This window comes from Xenopus laevis, chromosome 3S (genome assembly GCF_017654675.1).
Source record: "Xenopus laevis strain J_2021 chromosome 3S, Xenopus_laevis_v10.1, whole genome shotgun sequence".
NCBI classification, from domain to species: domain Eukaryota; kingdom Metazoa; phylum Chordata; class Amphibia; order Anura; family Pipidae; genus Xenopus; species Xenopus laevis.
Genome location: NC_054376.1, coordinates 65,390,081 through 65,417,377, shown reverse-complemented (window position 1 = coordinate 65,417,377; position 27,297 = coordinate 65,390,081). Strand labels below are relative to the sequence as shown.

Genomic DNA, 27,297 nt, shown 5'->3' with positions numbered 1-27,297 from the left:
CAAAGGAAAAAAAAAAAAAGAAATAATGAAGACCAAATGAAAAGTTGCTTAGAACTGGACACTCTATAATATACTAAAAGTTAACTTAAAGGTGAACCACCCCTCTAATGCACAGATCATACATCAATGTTTTAAACCTGACATGGACCTTTAATCAGTCTTATATGATATGTCCCTCATTATACAGTAAAGATAATTTTAATGAATTCAGTGGAAACATCTGGAACATAAGATATGTGATTGTGATAAGGACTGATACTGAGAAGAAATCACAGTATAACAATTACATGTATAATTATAGTACACTTATTGTCGGGATTGCAGTAAAAGTGTTTGTTTAATAAGTAATTTTTTAAATTTGTGATTGTGATTTGCTTCCAGTAAAGCAGTAGTAGCAAAATGGCAATGGTGGTATTGTCATTCAGTATAATTACTGCAAGTCCAACTTTTAAATATTCCTGTGTACAGTCTGTGAACATGATAGCACATAGTAGTACTGCTGAGAATCAGATACAATGCAGTGAAGATATTGTTGAGACAGAAACTTTGTGGTTCTGTAGACATCAAAACTCAAAGTCACAGCAAATAGCTCCGTGCTGACACTTAGAGGCACATTTAGCAAGGGTCGAATTCGAAGGATTTAGCGCAAATCATTTGATCGATCGATCAAAGTAAAAATCGTTCCATCGAACAATAAAATCCTTGGAATCAAACATTTCGAACGATTTTAAGCGATCGATCGAAGGATTTTTCTTCGATCAAAAAAATTTAAGAAACGTGATGGGGAAGGTCCCCATAGGCTAACATTGTACCTCGGTAGGTTTAAACTGCCGAAGTATGTAGTCGACAGTACTTTGACTATCGAATAGTCGAACGATTTTTAGTTCTAATCGTTCAAATCGAAGTCGAAGGTCGTAGTAGCCTATTGAATGGTCGAAGTACCCAAAAAATACTTTGAAATTCGAAGTTTTTTTCATTCGAATCCTTCACTCGAGCTTAGTAAATGTGCCCCTTAGAAACTACTGCAGTGCAGTCATTGCTCAGACATATCTCAGTGCCTGCACTTGTGAAACGCTGCAGTGCAGTCCATATTCAGGCATAAGCACTGCAGTTAACCTAATGCTTTGATTTCAATGTTACAGTGCTTTTGATGTACACTATGCCTTCTGCTGAAAGATTAACACTGTACCACACACTGACAGCTTCATTCAAACTGCCATTACTTTTTATGATATATAAGTTAGCATAACTTCATAAAGTTAGTAAAGCAAGCGTATTTAGTGTTTTCTAATGTTTTAGTAGTCTTAAAGGAACAGTTCAGTGTAAATATAAAAACTGGGTAAATAGATAGGCTGTGCATAAAATAAAAAAAATTGTAATATAGTTAGTTAGCCAAAAATGTAATGTATAAAGGCTGGAGTGACTGGATATCTAACAGAACAGAACACAACTTTCTGCTTTGCAGCTCTCTAACTCTGAGACAGTCAGTGGAGTCACATGGGACATAACTCTTTAGTGAGTTTGAAATTGATCCTTAGCACGCTGGTCATATTCAAAAGCAAACTGTTATGACCAATGTACCCCCAAGTCACCAATTGGTAACTGCCTGGTAACCAATCAGAGGAAACTAAGAGAGCTGCAAAGCAGGAAGTAGTGTTCTGTTTTGTTAGACATCCAGTCACTGCAGCCTTTATACATTACATTTTTGTCTAACTAACTTGGCTAACTTTTATTTTGCACAGTCTATTTACCCAGTTTTTATTTTTACACTGAACAATTCCTTTAAGGCATGGCACCATTCTTGTTACTAGATCCCAGACCCATACTGTAATTATACTATCTTGCCTAACCCTAGATATAATTACGAATGTGAAATGTTCATAGAAACTACTGATTTATAATTGCAAAAAAAAAAAAGAAAAGAAAACAGTTGTGGGATAATGTATTTTTCTATTCTCTGGTTCTTGACGGGGCAGATTTATCAAAGGTCGAGGTGAATTTTTAAATGAAAAAAAATTCACATTTTGAGTTATTTTTGTGTACTTCGACCAGGGAATAGTCCAAATTCGATTCAAATTTGAAAAAAAAAATCCAAAATTTGAATATCGAAATTTATCATGCACTGTCTCTTTAGAAATTTGACTTCGACCATTCGCCATCTAAAACCTGCCGAATTGCTGTTTTAGCCTATGGGGGACCTCCTAGAATCTACTTGGAGTCAATTGGTGGACTTTGAAAAATCTAAGTTTTTTTGGGGAAAACATTGAATCAAATTTGATCGAATGCGATATTCCTTCGATTTGGCCGAATACGGACCTGTTCAATCGAAAACAGACCTATTCGACCAAAAAAAAGTCAACTTAATTTCAGTTGGTCTTTTTGAATTCGAATTTCGAAGTTTTTTCAATTCGAAATTCGACCCTTGATAAATATGCCCGAAGTGTTAATGTTGGATACCGAATAAGGCATTAGTGATGTGAATGCATGCAAACTTGGTCAGGAAGTTCGTAATGTTATGTGCCTCTGAGTTCAGAGACACAGAAAAAGACCTGGGGAAAATATACATTAATAAGTACATGTCATGAGAATATAACGGAGTCTGAAAACTCATTCTTTACTTCCTTTTCTAGTCCAAATGTGTCTACAGGTTTCCTTCAAGAACCATGGTAATGTGTGATATATCCGCGCACAATATAATGGAGTTGTTCTGATTTGTCCTGTAAGCTTTCCCAGTATATTTGTCAGATTGTGCATTAAACATTGATGATTATTGCATCTCGTACCTCTGTGTTGTCAGAAACATGAATGTTTTTACTTGTCCTCCCCCCAGGAAGATTTCTTTTGTCTTTTACTTGTCATTCTGCTTGTAGACTAATCCATTCATCTGGCACTGTATTATAATTATTTAAAATTCTTTGTGACGGTCATAAAGGGGCAGAATAAAATGTGACAGATGGATAGGATGTCCCTCAGACAGATTTTCATTTTACAAACACAATAATACATAAAGGCTTGCTTTTATTGTACAAGTAGTTACATTTGCTTGGTGAATTTAAAGCAATAGGGGGTCTGCAGTAAAATAAATGTATTGTGTGTACCCTTTTATAAAGTCATCGCATCTACTCAATAAAACTTGCATGACAATGTGATAACCTTATTGTCTCATTTGGTATCCCAAGCCCAGGACAAATGCCAAGGTTCCTGCTTATGCTTCTGCCTATGACAGCCGCCTTTCAAGTCGGGAGGAGCCCTTCACTACTCGTATGCCACAAAGTGAAAAAACTTGGGCATCAATAATAGACTTGAATGTGTTGGGCAATGAAAAACACCTACGTTGGGCGATGATGTCACACGAAGCACGTCAAATATAAACGGACGAGCATGGGCAGCTTTTGTCAAGCAGGAAGAGGTGCGCAGTAGAGTAGGTGACAGGGACTATTACATTACCACCCCCCTCAAGGGGGCCACTGGACCCATAGGCTTCTCAGGAAACTTTTTGTATAATTCATTTAACCTGAGCATCTGAGGCAAGGACACAAGATCTCTCTTCAGGACCATAACCTTTCAAGTGTACTATTTACCTCTGGAAAGGTGAGAATCCACTAACATCTGTACCAAATATTCAACAGAAATCCGAGGAGAAGTCTGTCCATAGAATGTAGAAAATCAGATGGCACATTCCAGCAATCATGCTAGATATTTGCAGTATTTGTTGCCACACAACGTTTCGGAAGTACAACCTCCTTTTCCCTGCTCTCTGAGAGGGAGCAGAGAGAGTGTGAAGCAGGAAGAGGCATGCAGAAGAAGAAGTCACCCCTCTGAGCATACTCAGTATTGAGGTTTGAAAGATAAATCACACAGTTGCCAAATGCTGGAAATATGGTGCAGAAATATAATGGAGCTGATATATTGTTTCTAATCCAGATATAACGTTTTTGTGCTGCTACTGTAGGATGTTTTCAAATAAAGTAAATAATGATCATTGTATCCCATCATTTCACTACAACATACAGATATTTTAATGCCTGAATCTAGCATGTACAAGACATGTTTATGCCTAACACTCCAAGGAAGAGTCACAGGTAATATATTTTATTTTGCAATGAATGTATATATTTACAGTGGCTAGCAATATGGTTATATTAAGTTTTAAATATGGTTTATTGCATAATCCAGGAGCTGGGTGTGTTGTTTATCTCCAAGACCCTGGGGGCCCTCAGAAAAGTGTAATTGTATGCATAAAGCGTAAAACCCCACATGGCCTTGTATTTGTTGATGGATTGTTTGGTGATGTTCTTTTGTTTTTTTTCTTTAGTAATGTGTATATTTTTTATATTATGTGATCATAAAAAGAATGGACTCCTGCTGCACTGCCAACCTTATTGCAAGGTTTCATTTGTTTATAGGTCAGATTAAACCTGCTAGTTGCAGTTTTCATAGTCTTGGTTATACCCACAAAAGGACTAAAGGGTATATTTATTAAGCTGTGTTAAGAATATGCACACAACTTTAATATTGTGCTACCCTGTAAAATGCATATTTATCAAGATGTGTTATTATTAACAAGATGCTATTTTATATTTACAAGATGCTAACATATTCCACAACATTGCAGGAAACATTGCAGGAAAAATGGGTGTACAGTATACATTAAAAATACAAGAACACATACAAAACAACCAATAACAAATACAAGAGGTAAAGATTACCCTTCCCGAAAAAAAGCTTACAATCTAAAAGAGACACAAGAAGGCACAAGGTGTGGGGAAGGGCAAAATTCAGGAGAGTGATGTTAAATTGAGCATTGCATTTAGCAACATATATTGCACATGGGAGTAATACTACGATAGATGAGGTACAAAAGCATTCTCGGGGAGACAATAAAATGTGTTATGAGAGGACACCTCATTGCCACAAACAAAAATAAATCCTACGCACAGAAATATAAAAGCTAGAAACATTACACAAAGAGCATTTGGCAACTTCTGCACTGACATAACTAGAAGAAAAATGTATCCAACTAAAAGCTGTATTCAACTGTAACACCCAGAAAGCCATTATAAACAGAAAACAATGCTCTTATGAACTGCAAGAAATATTTTGCAAAGTTGTTTAAATGCAACCATCTATAACATTTAGAAAAGGTAATTATTTAAATGTATACTTCTATAATGTGATTTAAAGAAGAAGGAAAGCTACGGAGGCATTTTATTGCCAATAGATTAGTTGCAATAGTGCAAGCTAGAATGCTATATTTATTCTGTAGAATTCTTTACCATACCTGAGTAAAAAGCTCTAGAAACTCTCTGTTTGTTTAGGATAGAAGCTGCAGTATTAATGTGGTGTGACATCACTTCCTGCCTGAGTCTCTCCCTGCTCTGGGCTCAGATTACAGTAGAGAAGGGAGGGGGCGGGGGAAGAGGAGCAAACTGAGCATGCTCTTGCCCAGGGCAATGAGGTTTAAGCTGAAGGCAGGAAGTCTGATACAGAAGCCCATAAGTACACAATAGAAGGTAAGAAATGTGCTGTTTCTTTTGACAGGGGACTCAGAGCAACATTACTTTGGGGGTTTACTGGTGTATTTATATAGACCTTTCTGTTAAGGCTTACTTAGTTTTAACCTTTCCTTCTCCTTTAAGATGTTGCATTAGTATTGTGCTAGTGGATAACCTACAAATGCATACACAGATGCAGGAATTCTATGACATACAAGGAATTTAAAATGAAGCTGCTGGCTTCGCCAGAATTTTGTAAGTGCCAGGTTTCCTGCTCGTTTATTCTATCATTTAAGCTGCTCTAAAATCTCATATTGATCTGAGCAGCACATCTGCAGTGGACAATTTGTAGGAACCTGCTGCTGGTGCTTTTGAGGTCAGCACCAGGAAGGAAAAAGAGAACATGAGAGTTTGAAATGATTACGGTTCTATTTTGATCTGATGGAGTCAGAGGTTGAACTGGAAAGGTGAAATTAAATTTAATTTCTCCAGATTTTGAACAATGTGACAGTCAGCAGCTCGCTCCAAACTGTGGAGGACTGCTGTCAACAGGTCACTCATTTAAAAGCTTCACTCAGTCCTTGATGAGTTTTTTCCTCTTTATTCTAACCTTGGTGAACTTGGGAAAGTGAAAGTTTAGATTCTGTGCTCCATAAAGGTTTACCAAAGCTGTAAGAAAGGCCTAAATGTATCATCTACAGTACATTTTAAGATGCAGTTTAGCATTTTATAGTAAAATATATTTCATTCATAGAATAATAATTTTTTCCAGCATTTAAATCAGGAAACATTACAGACTGAATGCAAAACATGTTGATTTGGGCCATTTTGACAAATCTGTAGTGTTTTTAGAACTACTACCCCCTGCTAACAAAGCAGCCTCGTTAATGCTGTTGTTTCAAAGCAGCTATTGTATATGGGTAACCAAACTGACTAAGATGGTGGATGTAGACAAGGTATAAAACTGTCACGAGCGCTGGACCCGCTCAGTGCGTCTACTCCCTTCGGCTGCAAAATCCAAGATGGCGGCGCCCATAGCTGCCACGTGGGTAGTGGCGGCGCGATGATGTCACAAGTTGGCGCCGGCCGATGACGTCACAACCCGGCACCAAATTCAGATATAAGGACGCTCAAGACGCCGGATCAATGCCCAAATATAGCGTTCCTTGGTGCTTTTATTCCAGATTTATTGTTTATTGCCTGAATTTGGATTTCGTCTTTGCCTGAACCCTCCTGTACTGCGATCTTGGACTTTTAACCCTAAAGCTTCCTCCTTGGTCCAGACTACTCCCGGCTGGGAGCCGATAGGCCCCCTGACATTATACTTGGGCCATAGACGCCACTGAGGAAGCTCAGCCTGATTTCGGTAGGGCCTTTCGTGGTCTGCATTCTCGCATGGAGGCATACGAAGCTTGGCAAGCCCATTTCGGACAAGCACTGGAGGCGATCCTGGAAAAACTTTCCATTCTCACGCCAGCAACACCAACACCAGTTCCAGTCACTGCAGTCGCTCCATCACATTCTTCCTCCGCTGGTCCATGTATTCCGGAACCTCCTCTTTATAGTGGAGATCCTCAAGCATGTCGTGGTTTTGTGAACCAGTGCCAGATCCAGTTTGTTGTGCAACCCAATGGAAAGCGCTCAAATGGGCATCTCTGCACTGGGAGAAGGAATCTCCTCTAATTGATGATGTCAAGGATTTCCTCCAGGAGTTCCGGACTGTGTTTGATGCTCCTGGTCGTGTTGTTACCGCTTCATCACGGCTGTTTCAGATTCGCCAGGGGAGTTGCAGCGTTGCTGAATATGCTATTGAATTCCGTATGTTTGCTGCAGAGACTGGTTTGAACAACAAAGCCTATCATGCTGACTTCTACAATTGGCTCTCTATCTGCCTTAAAGGCGACCTGGTCTCCCGTGAATTACCTACACTGGTAGAAGACCTTATTGCTTTGGCTGTCAAGGTGGACACTCGGCAAAGAGAACATCAAGCAGATAAGGACCGTATCGAGAGATTCCAACCTACATTGGCTCCCCACTTCCAAAGACCCCTGTTGCCTCCGTCACCCCAGCAGCCTTCTGTTATTCCTCCTGAGGAACCCATGCAGATTGGAAGGTCACTTCTCTCTGAGCAGGAGAAGCTCCGGAGGCATTTGGCAGGACTATGTCTGTATTGTGGTGGTCAGTCTCACTTTGCCAACTCCTGCCTTTTGAAGCCAAAGGGTCCTCTTCTTCAAGGTAAACCTGGGAAGACATATGTGGGTGGCATTACTCCAAAATCCCAAGAGAACTCTCACAGGTTTCTTCTGCCTTTACAGATTCATCTGGCCACTAAGACTATTGTCGGCTCTGCCTTCATCGATTCAGGGGCTGCCAGGAATTTCATGGATGCTCTCTTTGCCAAATATATGGAGGTTCCCTTGTATCCATTGACCACTCCCCTATGGGTTACAGCTATTGATGACAGGCCACTTATGTCCGAGATAATTTCCATGACGACTGGGGAGTTGCCTGTGCAGGTTAGGACTTTACATAAAGAAAAATTATCGTTCCTGATTATTTCCTGCCCTTCCGTTCCTGTCGTCATGGGTCTACCCTGGCTTCGTCTACATAACCCCTCCATTGATTGGTTTTCGGGGCAGATCCCGTGCTGGAGTCCGTACTGTCAAGAACATTGTCTTCCCACTAATCCCCTCCAACGGGTGATTATCTCTTAGACAGATCTGAATGCCCTGCCTTCCTGCTACTAGGAATTCTCAGACGTCTTCTGTAAAAAGTCTGCAGAGTTTCTCCCTCCTCATCATCACTATGATTGTCCCATCAATCTCCTTCCTGGAGCCATGCCTCCCAGGGGTCACACCTATCCACTCTCTCCTGCAGAGACCTCCACCATGAAAGACTATATCCAGGAAAATCTCCAGCAGGGATTTATTCATCCTTCTACCTCTCTGGCAGGAGCTGGCTTCTTCTTCGTGGAGAAGAAGGACGGTGGTCTGCGTCCCTGCATAGATTATCGTGGACTTAACAAGATTTGGATTTCGTCTTTGCCTGAACCCTCCTGTACTGCGATCTTGGACTTTTAACCCTAAAGCTTCCTCATTGGTCCAGACTACTCCCGGCTGGGAGCCTTTAGGCCCCTCACAAAAACCTATCTTTTCAGTATATTTTTTTTTTCTCCACTACATTATTTGCCACCAATTGCAATGAAAACTCTACACTGTTATGGCACAATTTTAAATAACTAGTATTGATTATATAAATACATTTTGTATATATTGCTCTATAGTGTTATGCAAATGTATACAAATCATTATATTCTCATAATAAAAAAGTAATAGTGAATGTAACAGTATTGGTTGGTGTCACCATGTGACAAACATGATCGCATACCTTCCATATCTCCATATTTAAACAGGACAGACGGGTGGTGTGACTTACCCAAAAGAGAATGGGTGTGCAGGTTGGGCGTGTGGCCAGGCTGAGACTTGTGGGAAGGCCACAAAGGACTGTAGAGCTTTCCAATATCAGAATGTGGTTCTGTAGAATTATTTAAGGCATGTAAAAGTGAGGAAAGGTTCTGATGGAAGAAACCTTTAAACATGTGTACAATCATGTGCAGGCAGAATTTTATGTATGAATATATGGGGACTCTTTTGTGTACATTGCATTTAAATTATAGGATTGATTTAATTGCTAATTCTTTTATTTCCAAGCATTAAAACAAGAAATACTTACTCTGGAGGGTAGGAAAAATTAAAAATGTTTCACAGATTAACTCTTTGCTTAGCTGACAGGAACATTCAGGGCTAGTAGTGTTATGGTTTGGAGATGGATAGGAAACAATTTATAGAAATGTCAGCAAGGCCAACAGGATCTGAACACTTGTAGCAAAACACTTGAAAGCTGCCAGTATAACAACGAGATGCATTGTATTAGTATCAGCCAGTAATTAGCAGCACTGAGTATATAGCCTGGAAGGAAAAACAAAGCACAATGCACTTAACAGAAGATCTGATTTCATTATCTTGTCACTGGAAGAGCTGAAAATGTCATTATTTTGTAACAAGCTACTCATTTTCAAGTGACCATAACAGAAACACTGTTTGAAAATGAAGAATTGTAATCTCAATGGAAATCTGTGTCCTGAGGTTTCCATGTTACTATGGCAAATTTTACACTATTGTTCCTCTCACAAGGTTTTATGTCTTGCCTTGTGCCCAAGAATTTAGTAGGAACCACCCATGGGGTGAACAACACAGAGTCCTCTATATTTTGTTTAACCATAGCAAATAAAGGTTCAGTTTTAGAGAAGCAGAAGAGAAAATAATTCAAAAAGTACTACAGCAACAATAATAATGATAATAATACAGATTATTTCCATTTGCAAGATATTATCTTTAAGTGAACTTCCTCTGTGATATTATATAATTAAACATATGTATGTTTAATGGGTTATTATTACATCTAGCAAACCCTTCCATTAAAATACAGACGTTTGAATGAATATCTCTCATTTTCAGGAGCATGGGACAGCACTGGAATGAGAAGAAAAGGAATCCTGCACTTGGGGGTGCCAAATGTTAGGCATCCCCAAGTGATTGTATTGTCTTACCTGAAACCCAGGGCCAGTGCTCCTATCAGCAGAAAACTGCACCCACCCGGGGTTATACCAGTGAGCAGCACGGAGCGATCCTCTTCCATCTTCCTCTTTCCTTTGCACGGCTGTGCATGCACAGTAGAACGAAAAGCCGAACTTTAACTTAAAAGTCGCTATTTTGTTAAACTGCACATGTGTTTGCCCCTGGAAATTTGAAGACAGAAGAAGCAGGATGAGGTGCTCACTGGTATAACCCCGGGTGGGTGCAGTTCTCTGCTGATAGGAGCACTGGCCTGGGGTTACAGGTAAGTCAATACAATCACTTGGGTGTGCCTAACATTTGGCACCCCCAAGTGCAGGATGACTTTCCTTCTCATTACAGTGCTGTCCCATGCTCCTGAAAATGAGAGTTAATCATTCAAATCGTCTGTATTTTATATATATATATATATTATTCTATATATTTTATAATCTCTCTCTATATATATATACTGCATATATTACACACAGTAGGGCCAATGTTGTCAATTAATCTGTCTAGATGTTTTTATAATGTGGGAGGTACCCAAAGAAAACCCATTCAGAACTAGGGAGAACATACAAACTCTTTGCAGATAGTACCCAGGCTGGAATTGAACTCTGTTCCCCAGCACTTCAAGGCAGCATTGCTGCCCTGTGAGCCACCGTGTTGCTCAATGTATAGTTTTTTTTTTAAGATATACTCAGGATATACTGATATATACTGATATCTGGACTAATTGTTATATGCATATTAATTTAGATTGAAGTTATTACCAATAAAATAATAGCAGAGTTTACCGCCATGCTGTCCGTTGTATTTCATAGATGTATTTTTTCGGTTTCAGGGCTAACTTTTATTTAGTTTATTTAAGTATGGGTCTGAGGTGGGGACTTTTGCTTTTTGACACATTAGTGGTTCATTGTATTTGACAGGCTTTGTTAAGTTCTGTTTGATAAAGGATGACAGCTTCTAAAAATGTTAAGGTTTGGCTGTTTATTGCTGGTGACAGCACCTTAAATCCTGCAGCCTTCTCCCTATGAAAACCTAATATGTCATACATTATTCCCAGACGAGCTGTCAAAAAAGGTGCTACAACTGATCAGTCATGATTTGATTTTGTAAATCCATGTTGTCCTTTAGAGTTTCAAATCAGTGAACATGTTGCAAGCAACACGTGCCTTGCACCCCTCAGGAGAATAAAGTGCCAACAGCTAATGCTAAAGCTTTATCATGTATCATGAATAGGAACATTCTTAGTACAAATTAAGCATGCCATTCTGCTAGAGGTTATTTGATACCAGAAATTCTTACATCCAAAGTACCTAACATAAGTTGAGAAGTTGAGATAAGCTTAGCTTTGGGACAACGTACATGCAAAACAGCTGCATGACTCTTTAAACAGACGAAAAAAGCTAACATCCAAAATGTACCTAATTTTCCAACTGATTTTTCACGTATAGGGGCCCATAAGGTTAACAAGTCCCCTATGGCTTTAATTTCGTATACTTCCTGATCTCACTAGTTGCTGAGCAGATGTCCTGTACCTAGATGTAATTTGCATAGTTGTGCTATTGGCCAGGAGGCGCTGTGACCACACCCTGTCACACTTGGTATAGTGAGAGAGAAGGGGTGGTTCTAGGCTCTTTGGCTGCTGGATACTGATCCAGCTGGGAATACCCAGGGGGGGGGGGGGGCTGCGTACAGCAAAGCCTAGTGGAGCCATATGCTTTAATAGACTCTCTAGGAGATTGAGATACAGATAGTAAGAGCAGCTTGGTTTCAACTAAGAGGGATAGCAAGTAGGTAGCTCTCCTCTCAGGCAAGACTGGCCTGTAGTATAGGGCAACACACTAATAGGGATTAGGTCTAGAGTTCCCTGATCCCCTGTGTGAGGATCCAGGTCCAGGTGCTGAGATCATGAGAGTGCCTCTATTCAGGGGGATGCTATCGCCTCGGGGTGTTCCACTGTGATGTCTCTAGCGTCTGCTTCTGAAGTTCTGTGTGAGCAGGTGTGCCCATATATTCTGCATCTACCTCTGTAGCTCTGTGTGAGCGGGGTGTGCCTATATCTGCTGCCAATACCTCTGTAAGGCAGGAAGTGCCATCACATCAGACTCACAGGGAGAGCCAAGGGGGAGCTAGACACGTCAGCAGGGCCCCTCCATAGAAGCTGCAATAGCCTGTGCAACACAGATTTACATCAAAACAAATGTGAGTGCAAACCTGTTTTTAAAGTATATTTTTAATAAATGGTGTTATGCTAGTTTGGATTTATATCTTTTTATATTAGGATTCGTGGAACTGAGCTAAAAGGAGAGGAAGGATCTGCTAATACTACGGGCAATATACCTTACTTTTGGCTTGTAAGTAGGCATTTTAGCCACATGGTGGATACAACTACTTGGATATAAAGGGATCTTTCTTTTGCATGGTTTCAACAGCAGTGGAAGATTTAAAGGGGAAGCACACCTTATAAAGAGATTTTTAAACACCGGGTGCCGTCCAAATATCCAAACATACTGCACTATTTTGGTTTTCTGTTTTTCTTTTCTTTTGTTGCCATAGGCGCTAATCTATTTACAAATTTTGGAGATTTTTTTTGGATACAGCTGAGAGACTGTGTGAAGATCGGCACGTTTTTTCCCTTATCATTTTTGTTTTTACCTCTGTAAGTAAACCTGTGGATCATTTGTCTTGGACAAATAAAAGTTATTCTGTTAAACTGCAAGAACCTCCTGGCACCCTTTATTCCTATTTTTATTGCAAAGTAGACTGAGAGTTGTAGTTATACTACACCATTCCCATGCCTGGATTTGTGGCGAGGCCACATAGGCCCGGGCCTAGGGCGGCACATTTTTGGGGGCGGCATGCCACCCAGCCGCTCTGTGGGGAGCCTGTGCTCCCCAGTGCTCCGGCTTTTGCGCCAGCGTGTGGTAGTGCGGGCGGGCACTAGGACCGCGCGGAGCGCATGGCCTAGGGGCGCCTGCCCAGCGAATCCGGCGCTGACCATTCCTGAAATCTTCCATTCAGAGAAGGCCCTAGCCTGATGGTGTTTAAATCACATGTAACCCATGCTCTAAGCACTAGCTTTTGGTCTGCCTAGTCCAGGTTAGCGTTACACACTTTTTTCTTTAAGTGTTCCAGAACCAACAGGCAGTGTTTTTTCAACACAGAGATGCAGTATCTATCCATTTCCAATTTAGCTATCTGTGTTTGCGTTGATGTAAAGCATTAGCTGCTGAACTAGAATGAGGTGTCATCCTCTGAACTCCAATGAAACATTGCCCTTATTAGCGAAATGATTATGTCAGATGTTACACTCCTTGTTATACAATGGCAATGTTGCTCTGAGTGCCCTTTGTTTCTGAAACTAGAAAATAATGTTTTCTAAATCCATAACTGGTCAGTATAACCGTATTTTATGTATCAATGTCAGTTTCATTGTGCCAGAGTGATTTTATCCCTGTGACCATACTGTCGTCTAATAATGCAAATTGCTCCTCATATAAGACTAACGCACAAGTTTGGGTCACAATGAGAATGAAGTTTCATACATTTCCATGCCTGTGCTGTCTTGACTGGGGTGTTAACCCATTACTGCAATCAGTCCCAGTCCAGTCATTCAAGAAAATGCTTAAATAGCTAACATTTTTTTAAGAGCACATCTTTATGGTACACTGTTTAGCTACAGTATCACAACCTGGATCATTGTTTGCCTAAATACCAGGCATGGTTTTTATTCTTTGTCCCATAGTGCTTGTTGGCCTGTGAAATAAATAGATGGGATGCTACTAAACCTACAAATTGTGTTATGATATTGCCAGCATTAAAATCACATAAAGTTATCAGTTTAGTGCACTGTTAAAATTTTCACAGCCTTCTCTTGTGCTCCATTTTATGGAGTGTTTTTATTTCATCTTTTAAAATGAAATGAAGCGAGCAGTTCCGCAGTGGAGGCATGCTGAAGACTCATCCAGCACCTGTGAAATACCGAAAGCTGGAATCTATTAAAAGAATGGCAGAGCTTTATTTTATATTATCTTTATCCCTTTTTCATGAGTGAAGTGCCAGCCATTCTATTGTAGCAGGAAAACAATCAACACTAATAGGTTAGTTTAATCCCAGTGTGTTGCACACAACAGATGGGTTACAACCTCCTTATTATATGTCATAAGTATTTCAGGGTTTCAGAACTATTCTGAAGGATGCAATAAATAACAGATTTGAGATAGAAATGAAAGATATAGGTAGTGTTGAAAATAAAATAAAGTACACATTATGTAAAACAAGGAATCAAATATCACAATTTAATTTTATAGTTTCTGAAATGTCACATTTATCACTACCTTGCTCCTCTTGAATTCATGTTTGTTTTAATTCTAAAACAGCTCTTAATTATATTTATATACATTTTTCTGCTTTCTTTGAAAAAATAGCCTCTAATCACCCATTCAATTAAGTATGTTCCTTTTAATAAGGGTTTCAAATGGTCTTTCTTGTTAGGTGTAGGAGTATTCTGTTAAACCTAAATACAATCACTTTTAAATTATATTAAAGATAAATTACAATGTTCACATGTATATGGTATAAATGATGCTTCTGATGAACAAACCATTAAAGGAGAAGGAAACCCCCAGGGCGCTAAACCCCTCCCCCCCTCCCCTGTGCTGCCCCCCCTCCCTCCTCCCCCCTGGCCTACCTGTCCCCCTGGGCAAATGCCCCTAACTTTTTACTCACCCCTCTGCGCAGGTCCTGTCCACGGAGTACGCAGTCGCCATCTTCTCCCACACGCGTCTTCTTCCTGCTCTGATCGGCGTTTTCTGGCGCATGCGCAGTAGGAACAGGTACCGGTACGGCTCTACTGCGCATGCGCCGAATGTCACGAAGTGAAATCGGAAAACTTCGTGACATTCGGCGCATGCGCAGTAGAGCCGTACCGGTACCTGTTCCTACTGCGCATGCGCCAGAAAACGCCGATCAGAGCAGGAAGAAGACGCGCGTGGGAGAAGATGGCGACTGCGTACTCCGTGGACAGGACCTGCGCAGAGGGGTGAGTAAAAAGTTAGGGGCATTTGCCCAGGGGGACAGGTAGGCCAGGGGGGAGGAGGGAGGGGGGGCAGCACAGGGGAGGGGGGGAGGGGTTTAGCGCCCTGGGGGTTTCCTTCTCCTTTAAGGAGGAAATGTAAAAAAAATTGCAAAGAGAACAAATTTGCGAATAAAAATTTGCATGTCGCATTGTAATAATCTTCATTAGGCTTTTATTGCATTGCGAGTCTTAATTGTGTATTGTGAACCCTTTTGGAGCAAATGTAAAAACTTTTTCATAAGGTTTTATTACATACACTGTGCAAACTTTAAAATTCACAATCGGCACGTGAAGGGCAAAGTGTTCACAAAGGCAAAAATATTTGCATTGCAAACAAATTGCCAACGATTTTTGCGTCAGCGACCATTATTACATTCCCCCATGAGACTACAGATGTATAAGCCATTATAGGAAGGAAAACAAAAGGCTATCAGAAATTGGTTAATAATATGATCCTGCTAACCTAATGGGAACACAGAAATAAGTGCTAAATGATTACAAATAAGGGAAAAATACTGAATCGATTATTGTTGGATTTAGCCAATTACTGAATGCTTGACAAAAGTTTTAGCAAAATACCAAAGCAAATCTGAATTATAATTTGGATTGTAATCAGCGATGCACCAAATCCTATTTTTTCAAAATTTATTCTGAAATGTGAGCATGTTAACAAATCGGAATATTCCATTGTCATGTGGTCTAAAGTCACTCAATTTTAAGGGTTCGGTTTGGGTTTGGCCAGACACTTAGAATTCTCCAAACCAGAGAAAGGCTCCCTAATGCCAACCCCAACTCAGGATTTGGAGCACCCCTACGTTCAGTATTTGCCAAAATCATCCATAATCTGATTTTAAAAAATTATCACTTTCAGTTGTCCATGGCTTTAACCCTTTCACTAACAGACACATTTTGCACTTAATTTGCCTAACCCCCCACCAAACAAACTGAATGGTTTTACATAGAGCATATATGGCAATTTACAGTACATGAATTTTAGATTTTTCTTGGTCACTGAGCTATTAGCAGGTTTTTGCATTTTCTACTGCTAATAGCAGACTTGGCTCAATACCCAAGGCACGGGTCCCCAACCTTTTTTTACTCGTGAGCCAAATTTAAATGTAAAAAGAGTTGGAGAGCAACACAAGCATGAGAAAGTCCATGGGGATGTCAAATAAGGGCTGTGATTGGCTGTATGGTAGCCCCTATGTGAACTGGTAGCCTGTTTGGTACACCTGGTTTTTATACAACCAAAACCTGCCTCCAAGCCTGGAATTCAAAAATAAGCACCTGCTTTGAGGCCACTGGGAGCAACATCCAAGGGGTTGGAGAGCAACATGTTGCTCACGAGCTACTGGTTGGGGACCACTGCCCTAAGGTATCTGTTTATCATACTGTGTAAAAAGTGAAGTGAAGCATTATCGGTGATGTTGACCAGAGCAACCAATCAGCAATTGGTTTCAACAGTAAGAAAAAAAGCAAATATCTGATTGATTGCTATGAGCAATATCACTGGTAATGTTTCATTCCACTTTTTATATAGCATGATAAATAGACCCCTTACTGACTAGACATTTCCTATGTACTTCCTACATTTCTGGATTCAGTTACCCACCAGTTTGCTGACTTTCATATTGTTAAAGGGACATCTGCCATTGACTTTTACATGACAGGTTTTAGCTGGAATAATTTTTGGCAGCTTTGGAGCATAATAAATCTTGAAAAATGTGAGTGTGTTTTTTTCCTATAAAAATTAAAGTTTTTCCCCTTTAAAAACTTGACCAGAAAAATTTGAGGTTTAATAAATAGGCCCCTAAATTTCAAGATCTGAGCCCCTATGGTATCAATTGTATTAGCCTCAGGGGTTGTATGACTTTTGCCCAAACATTTTCATTATTATGACATTCCTGTATTTATACTTTGGCATGCCTCCTAAATTAACTATAGTGAAGTGGCATAATCAATTTGCACTCTGGATTGTGCCTCTGCTACGTGTTTTGCATTAATAAGATTGTTATTGATGATATCACTTATAACGTTACTAGTTGGGAGCACATGACAGCTTTGTAAAAATGCTTTCAAATGAAGCATTTTTTGTCAGAAATTCATTTGGGTTTAAAGTATCACAGCCCTTGTACATGCAAATAGCTCCCAAACATACATTTCTGCATGTCTGCATGAAGTAGTATATTTGCTAATTTGCATTTTGCAACATGGATTTTAACTCTTTAATCACTGTCACCCAAGTAAAAAATATTTTTTTCCTATAAAATAAAAATTAATGAACCATCGCTGCTTACTGTGTCATTATGCTTCTGGGTTTCTCTATTTCTCTTCATATCTGTGTCTATTATCACTGAGACAAGGCACACCATTACCTCTATCTCTTGTTCTCTTATATGTGTATATACCATTCCTTGACCTGCTTGCAGGAAGGTCTCTTTTGCAGCCCATTAGTATGCTTCATTATACAGCTTTAATAAGAGTGTCTGCTTCCTTTTGGGTGACTTGCATACACCTTTCCTGGGGCCTGCTCTGATGTTGCACGCCTTTGGAGTGTCTGCCTCGCTTTTTTCTTTCAAGCCTCTCTGCACAATATCTGCAGTGCTTCCATTATAATCAAGATGTCACCTTGTGCCTGATACGTTGCTGTCATTTTAACCTCTTTTAGGGGGGGGGTTTACTTCCAACAGCCTCCATCTTTTGCCCCAAAACTAATGTTCTCAGTATTGATAAACACAATGCAAACTGACAACCACTAGAGGATCTCAACAGAAATGGAATGTGTTTTATGGGATATCCCAGGGCAAGGATAGATCATAACTGTGTTTCTGAAGCTGTATAATGGCATGTCGTTCTCTGAGTAGTGACTGACATATTAGCGAAACTTGTTCTGGTTTTCAGAGTACATTAGGCACATCTATTAAAAACAACAGGACAGCAGCCACAATGCTTTATTTTATTACTGTTCTCACTTAAATTTAATTTACTAATTTGATTCAGATTTCTTGGTGGTTATCAAAGGCCTGAAGAATAACATATCCCAATATACTTGTATCACATTATTATAACAGACTGCAAAGCTAGGATACATAATCACTACCAATCTGCTGATGGTCTGCTGAAGGTGAAGCAGATCCTGCGTTGGCGTCATGCATTTAATTTGGATACCCCATGGTTTAACCAAGATGCTTCCCACAGGTTTCATATTCACGGTTTACATGTTTGCAAGTGTAATCTACAACACATCATGTATAAGCATATATACTGTAAATGCAACATGCTGTTTATACTGGCCATAATGCATTTGCAGTGTATTGCATGTATTGCAATGTAGTGATGGGCGAATTTATTTGCCAGGCGTGAATTTGCGGTGAATTCCCACGATTCGCGCCAGCAAAAAAGTTTGCAAAACCGTTGCGAAAATTTGCCAGCGAAAATTCGCCGGCGTAAAAAATGATTAGCCGGTGCCATTTCGCGAATTTTTCACAGTTTTGCGAAATTCGCAAATTTTCGGTGAAGCTAAATGCCTCAAATTCGCCCATCACTACTCGGCCCACTTTAGGGTATTTTTCAAGAATAACATATCCCAATATACTTGTATCTCATTATTACAAAAGGCCCTAATGTGGGCCGAAACGTTGGATGTACAGATGAAGTTTATTCGATCCTGCACCCACGATTATTGACACAAATTCAGAAGCACCATGGAGCAATCGGCTTCCTTCTTCTTTCTCCTTCAAATTTCCAGGAGCAGATGCATGTGCAGTAGAACGAAATAGTCAACTTCTTTGTTAAAGTTGCGGCTTCTTGCCCTGATGGAAGAAGTTTTGATGTCCAATTCCAGTGGTATTGGTAACAAAAAGAAAAACAAATAAAAAAAATAATTGTCTATATCTGTACTATTACCCTGCTCTGGTAAAAATTGTGCTTGCTACACAAACTACTACTGTAGTTTACATATAACCATAGTGACAGCTGTTCAAGTTGAGATTGGGTTATAGGTAAAAAAAAAAAAATTTCTGTGTATATGCAACTATAAGTCTCAGATGAATGCAGCTAACTATAGTGGTAAAGCAAGCAAGCAGTAACTCCCCCTAGTGTCTCTGTAATGATGATGTAGTAAAAGTTCACATAAAATTGTAGTTTATACAACTGTGTACCAAACAGTAATTTGTGTCTGTAAATGCCCACTTATGGTCTCAATTCAGGTTACCTTGAAAAAAAAGGAAACCAGTTAGGGTTGCCACCTGTCCGGTTTTGACTCAGACAGTCCGGTTTTCAGAAGAGCTGCCCAGGTCAATACAGTATCAAAACAGAAATTTGCCAAACACAAAAGGCTAGTGTAGCAGGGATATCCCCTGCACATTTATTTAGTCATGTGATGTAACGTATTGGGGGCGTGCTCCTTCCTCAGACAATACAGTATGCCTGGTTTTCCAAACAAGGAAAATCGGGCAGGATCCACCTTAATTGTCATGGTGATCAGGCAATAGCTGATCGCATTGTCATAGCCTTGCCCGGTGACAGCTCTCTCCCCACCCGCAATGTAACTGCTCCAGCCCCCCCTCCCCCATTGCATCACTCACCCGCCCCTGTGACATCACTATACTGCCCCCCTCCCTGGATCATGGGCCATGGGAACCCTATACCCCTGCTTGCAACTACAAGAGATCCGTGAACTTCAGGCACATACAGTAGTTGCAATCCAGGCTGTTCCCCTCCTCTGTCCCTCTCTGCTACACTCCTCTGTACAGGCACTCTGGCTTCCTGGTCAGCTGGCCTTACTGGGTCAAACCTTTTATAGATGCACAATCCAAATGTAGACGTGTATGGATTCTTAGGTAGGTTCAATGAAGTAATTCACACAGCCCAAAAGGAATGTCAATTGAGATGATATGTGTATTCCAAACAAACAAATAAAAACATATCTTATTTACACATTGGTATGTGGCCTGATTTGTGTTTCATGTGCTTGGTACACTTCCTCAGAGGCTCAACTTTTTTTGTGAGATTGGGCTATAGCAAGATACTAACAGGGGAATGTAATAAAAGTCGCAAAGAGCAAAACAATTCACACCAATAAGACTAAAAATCCACATCTCGCAATGTAATATTGTTCCTTAAACTGTTATTGCATTGCGAATTTTAATTGCGCATTGCGAATTTTAATTGCGCACTCATAAGAAGTGCTTGAAGGTGTCGTAATCTTTTGGAGCAAACATAACGACTTTTTCAGTAAGACGTTTTATTACATTGACTGCACATTGGCGCAAACTATAAAATTCGCAAACGGTCTTTCACTGTCGGAAGTGGTCGCTAAACAGTTTCCGGGCTCGCAAAAGCTATATTAAATTCGCACAAAGCAAAATTTGTTCGCGCAAAGGCATAACTTTTCGCATTGCGAATAGTTTTTCCGTTAGCGATTTTTATTACATTCCCCCGTAAGTACTTAAACAGGTCAATGGCATTTATTTCTCTGTAGGACTAAAGAATAATTATTTTTCTCATGTAAAATAGGATATTTTCTGCCAAAAAATAGTTTATTTTTAGGTGCTGGATGATCAACCTTTCAGAGAGGAGCAAATGTATTGCATAATGACTTCTAAACTGTGAAAATCTAGGCATGTTAACCAATATAGTGACTGTTTTGCTTTTATTATTATTTTCATTAATATTATTATTAATATTGCGCTTACATGTTAATGGAACACTTTACAGAGATTGTTCATAATGCACCTAAAAGCAAAAAGTGTCAGTTTTTTAATAGTCATACATATAAAAATATGGTAATAAAAATACATGCATATTTCTCGCCCATCTATTACTGAGAGGAGTTCAGTCATTTTTCAAATGGAAGTGCTTATGATAGACTTGGTTCTGGAATGGACACCAACTCACTCAGTGTGGTAGCAGTGTCTTGTCCTGCTTTTCAGAGAACATTAGGCACATCTATTAAAAACAACAGGACAGCAGCCACAATGCTTTATTTTATTACTTTTCTCACTGCAGGGTTGCTGTACCGAGACAATAGGCGGAAAGGATTGAGAATGTTTCATGTGTGTAGATGGTATAGTAGAGACAGGGTGATTCACAAGTACAATAAATGCTGCTGCTTAATTCACACAACCCCATTATTTCACACGTGAATATATGTGTAGTATCGTTACCCCTTTTTATTTAAGTTTTTTTTCCAAATTGAATCATGTTATTAATAGAATAAGTTAATGACCAAAAGTCTGTTTTTTTTTTTAAAGGAGCAAAATCAGATAGGGCTAGTTTTGGGGTAGAGCAGAGATGAGCCCCAGCATCACATGCTGGTAAAATCAGGGATTATATTATGCTGTGTATTCATTTTTAACCACTTAAAAACTTTACAAAGCTTTACAAAGCATAAGGTACCAAGAAAAAACATGCTAAATATGAATGCCAGAGGTCCACTGAACAGTTTGATGCCATTGTGCATAGGATTACCAAAGTATCTGGCATTTAGAGGCCCCAAAATGAAGTTAGTGCATACACATTTAATAGCATATATTTCTATTACCGAAATGAAATACTGCCTAATTTATGTTGGGTAAACAGTGCAAATTAGTAAATCAACCCCAGAAAACCATATATTTTCCGAAAGTACACATTCTGACAAATCCGAAATCACTAAATATTAGTTAAGGGGCGAATTTATTCGCCAGACGCAAATTCACTGCGGATTCCCGCAATTCGCCACCGGCGAATAAATTAGTGAAACCACAGCGAAAATTCGCCAGTGAAAATTCGTCAGCAATTTCGCCAAAAACGGACGCCGGCGTCAAAAACTAGATGTCAGAGCCGTTTCGTGAATTTTTCGCCGTTTCGCAGGAAATTTGCAAATTTTTTGGCGAAGCGAAATGCCCCAAATTCACCCATCACTAATAAATATGCCTTTCTTCAGCAAATTACAAAACTGCAAGGCCATGCTAAATGTAGCGTTTTTTTAAGCCGCTTCTGAAAATTGTCACAAAGCTTGCAATTCCCCCCATTATACAACCCAGAATTCAAATGGTACCAACATAAAACATCGCAAAAAGCATGCCATGGGTCTAGTGAACACTTTGATGCCCAATATGCATAGATGTACCAAACTATTTGGTGTACAGAGACTCCCACATGAAAATATACATATGATTTCTCACATCATAACAGATTAGAGTAGGGTCTCCTCTAATATGCTCTGACATTATAAGGAAAAGACAGTCATAAGACTAATTATGCCATATTTCTAGAAGAGTTGAAGAAAATGATCTTAGAAGTTTCCTGATCCTGCAATTTTTAGAAGTCTCATTTAAAAAGCAATGTGTCAAATACAGCTCTCTCAGGATTTCAGGCTGGGCATTCAAATTATATTACTATGACTATAAATGTAACTCTCACTGTCTTCTTGCAGTGCCTCCCTTGCTTTAAACAGTCCTTCAGCAAAAACATATTTGCATTAAAAAATTTGAATGTTTAGTCATACATTCCCCTTTATCTTTTTATAGTTGTTTTTTAGACCCAAACTGAGCTTAGCCACTTTGCAGACTTTAGAAACAGGCAGAGTAACAGTGTTTTTAACACTAGCGTGGGTGGGGTTTGGGCAACATAGAATTATGTAGAAATTATTAGAAATGATGTCCCTTGACTTGGTCATGATGCTGATATGACAGCTCAAACTTGAAACTTGAGTATAAAATCCAAATGTATTTGTTTTGCAATAATTGTGTTTGTGTTTTCCAAACTAATATCAATTGCAAAGTACTTATTATAGAGAAAAGCAAGTCCATGAAATAGATTTTTAAAATGATACCATGGCAGATGGCAGTGTCACATTTTTTGAACAAAATGTAGTGTAATATTTTTTTATAATCTGTTGAGACCCTTATTTTAGTATAAAGTTATATTGCATTATAAAATAGTTTAATTTTAAAATAGCCATCTCTGGTACATTTTGTTTCAAGTTTCAAATATATGCTATAAATGTTTTTCGTAATACTTTAAGTGCAGGCACAGTACGTGGTGGTAACTTTCCACCACAGGCATACCACTCATTACAATAATTGCACTAGACCAATTCGAGCAAATGTCTGGTTCCGTTTGGTTACTGAGCTGGTGCAGAGATGCAGTTGTTGATCCAATTCATATATACATTTTTTCAGAAACTTTTAAGCATAGTGGAATTTGTTTCTGCAGTGTTTCTGCTTGATCCATTGGAGACTAGATTTGAATACAGTTTATAGGGTTGAACTTGGGGATATGTTTACTAAATATGTTAGTGAAATGGATATCATCCCCAAATTTCCAGTATTCATGAACTGACATAAAATGCCCTGGTATATTGACATTGTATAAGGCTAAAAATCCTGCATTGTTGTGGAGACTATACGCAAACTTGGATAATGAACCCATATGTTCTAAATAGCATAAGGATTTCACTTCCCAAGTCAAGCTTACACTTTTTAATAATTTAAGTTAATCAATTTCCCTTAACTCAACTAAAAGTCACACCTTATTTTAAGGACTGATAAACTGTTTGCTGCATGTGTCTTTAAAGTTCCACTACACTTAGTTGGCAAGAAACTTTTGGGATACAAACACCTAGGGGCAAATTCACTATGCGCCGAAGCGCCTAACGCTAGCGTCAATTCGCTAGCGTTGGCCATTTTCATTACTTCGCAAATTCACTAACGGACGCTGGCGTAACTTCGCTATTGTAACTTCGCACCCTTACGCCTGGCGAATTTGCGCAACGGACGTAACTACGCAAATTCACTAACGCGCGCATTGTTCTGAACGCTACCTTTTACGCTAGACTTCCTTCGCCACCTCAGACCAGGCGAAGCGCAATAGAGTAGATAGGGATTTCTTCAAAAAAAGTTACAATTTTTTCTAAGTCCCAAAAAACGCTGGCGTTTTTTCTATATTATGGGTGATAGGCTGAAAAAGATCGAAAAAAGTTTTGGGGCTCCCCTCCTTCCCCCCTACATTTCCTAACTCATGGCAACTTAACTATACTTTGCAACCTTACGCTACCCCTGAGTGCAACTTCGGATTTTAGTGAATTTGCGAAGCGCTGGCGAAACTACGCCTGGCGCAACTACGAATCTTAGTGAATTTGCCTCCTAGTTCCCAGACACCAAAGAGAATGAACATCTGATCTATATAACCTGTTTTGTGTGGCTGTGAATAGGTTAAGTTGCCTGTTTATCCATCCTTGTGAATGCAATCTAATGAGTCACAGTCCCTGCCGTGCAAAGGAGGAGAGATGGCTGGTGATTATCTTCTCTGCAGGACGACGAGCACAACTTAAGCTGAGAAATAATGATCAAAATTCGCATGGCTCCCCAGTCCACCATTTATATACCTGAATCTAATAAAGAAAGAATTACAGTGCCTAATGTAAGCCTGAACTGAGAGATGAGAGTTTAATGGAAGCAGGAAGAGCAAACTTATACATACATTATTATACCTCTAGAGAAAATTACATCATCATCTTCATTTGACTTCAACATTCACTGTACATACATAGCTGAATTCAGTAGCCTTTAAAGGGTAATTCACCTAAATTAACTTTTAGTATGTTAAAGACTGGCCTACTCAGCAACTTTGCAAACATTTATTCAATATAGTTTTTTTTTATAATTTCCTTTCATCTTCTTCCTCTTCCTATCTTTCAAATGGGCATCCCTGACATGGCAATCAAATAATTATTCCTCTGTGTGGATACAATTTAACTGTTATTGCTACAGTTTATGACTTATTTTTCTCTTCGCTGCCTCTCAGATTCATCTTCCAGTTTCCCCTAGACCCTAGCAACCATCTAATTGTGAAATTCCAATCTGAGACACTGTCCTTAATTGACATTTATAAGCGTTTGTTTCAAGGATTTCAAACAGTGTGATTTCTTTCCTTTGTTTAAGAATTCTTTTTTGTAGGTCACATCACTAATCAATATATAAATTGTTGTGATGCTGGTTAGGGTAACAACTAGTAGTCGCAAAAACAAAAAAAGCAACAGAAAAAGCAGATGACTTTGTATTTGGGGCTCTGTTGCTTCTAGTTTTGTCCCTAACTTGAGGTCATTAACAAAACATATCTCACAGAGAGTAGATGGTACCTGTTATCCAGAAACCCTTAATCCACAAATATCTGAATTACAGGAAGGCCATCTTCCATAGACTCCATTTTATAAAATAATTACAATTTTGTAAAAAAAAAAAAAAAAAAAGTTCTCTCTAATAATGAAACAGTACATTGTACTTGATCCTAACTAATGTATTTAATCCTTATTGATTGCAAAGCAAGCCTATTTGGTTTAATTTATATTTAATTGTTTATAATAAAAAAAAGACTCCAAATTACGGAAATGCCCCTTATCCTGAAAACCCCAGGTCCCAAGCATTCTGGATAACAGGTCCCATGCCTGTACAAGCAGTTAGATTACAGATTGCTAGAGATGTCGCGAACTGTTCGCCGGCGAACTTGTTCGCGCGAACATCGGGTGTTCGCGCTCGCCGGAAGTTCGCGAACGTCGCGCGACGTTCGCCATTTTGGGTTCGCCATTGTTGGCGCTTTTTTTTGCCCTCTCACCCCAGACCAGCAGGTACATGGCAGCCAATCAGGAAGCTCTCCCCTGGACCACTCCCCTTCCCTATAAAAACCGAAGCCCTGCAGCGTTTTTTCACTCTGCCTGTGTGTGCTGAAGAGATAGTGTAGGGAGAGAGCTGCTGCCTGTTAGTGATTTCAGGGACAGTTGAAAGTTTGCTGGCTAGTAATCGTTTTGATACTGCTCTGTTATTGGAGGGACAGAAGTCTGCAGGGGTTTGAGGGACATTTAAGCTTAGGTAGCTTTGCTGGCTAGTAATCTACCTTCTACTGCAGTGCTCTGTATGTAGCTGCAGTGGGCAGCTGTCCTGCTTCTGATCTCATCTGCTGACTGCTGCAATAACAGTAGTCCTTGTAAGGACTGCTTTTATTTATTTTTTTGTTGTTTTACTACTACTACTACTACTACTATAAGAGCCCAGTGCTATTAGTCTAGCAGTGTTGGGGAGTGGGACTGGTGTGCTAATCTGCTGCTCCTAGTAGTTCAGCAGCACCAACTTTAATTTTTTTTTTTAATATTCATTTTTTTTTTATTTTACTTTTTTTTATTTTACTACCGCTGTAGTAGTGTATAAGTTGACCTTTTAGGCATTATTTGCCCTGTAGGCATTATTTGCACACTGTTTTCTTCAACCCGCCATCTAGCTGTGTGACCTTGTTCACATTCTGTCTAAATATCCATAATATTACCGTCTCCAGAAAAAACACCGGAGTGACTTTTTTCAAGCAGCCATAATATATTTTACGTAATCCGTATCCACCGCTGTAGTAGTGTATACGTTGACCTTGTAGGCATTATTTGCACACTGTTTTCTTCAACCCGCCATCTAGCTGTGTGACCTTGTTCACATTCTGTCTAAATATCCATAATATTACCGTCTCCAGAAAAAACACCGGAGTGACTTTTTTCAAGCAGCCATAATATATTTTACGTAATCCGTATCCACCGCTGTAGTAGTGTATACGTTGACCTTGTAGGCATTATTTGCACACTGTTTTCTTCAACCCGCCATCTAGCTGTGTGACCTTGTTCACATTCTGTCTAAATATCCATAATATTACCGTCTCCAGAAAAAACACCGGAGTGACTTTTTTCAAGCAGCCATAATATATTTTACGTAATCCGTATCCACCGCTGTAGTAGTGTATACGTTGACCTTGTAGGCATTGTTTGCCCAGTTTTTTTGGCCGCAGCCACTGAAGCACAGAGGCCAGAAAAAATATGCCATATAAATGCTGAAAATAGTAATTTTTTGCCATACGTTGACTCAACGTATATGGCAAAAAATGACTATTTTCAGCATTTATATGGCATATTTTTTCTGGCAACTGTGCTTCAGTGGCTGCGACCAAAAAAATGCATATTTTCTGCATTTATATGGCATAATTTTTCTGGCCTCTGTGCTTCAGTGGCTGCAACCAAAAAAATTTATATTTTCAGCATTTATATGGCATAATTTTTCTGGCAACTGTGCTTCAGTGGCTG

General features: G+C 39.4%; 1 pseudogene; it reads left to right on the top strand.

The window, feature by feature from the left end:
• LOC108712343 overlaps positions 1 to 27,297 on the top strand; it is a 198,664-nt pseudogene that overhangs the window by 80,894 nt on the left and 90,473 nt on the right.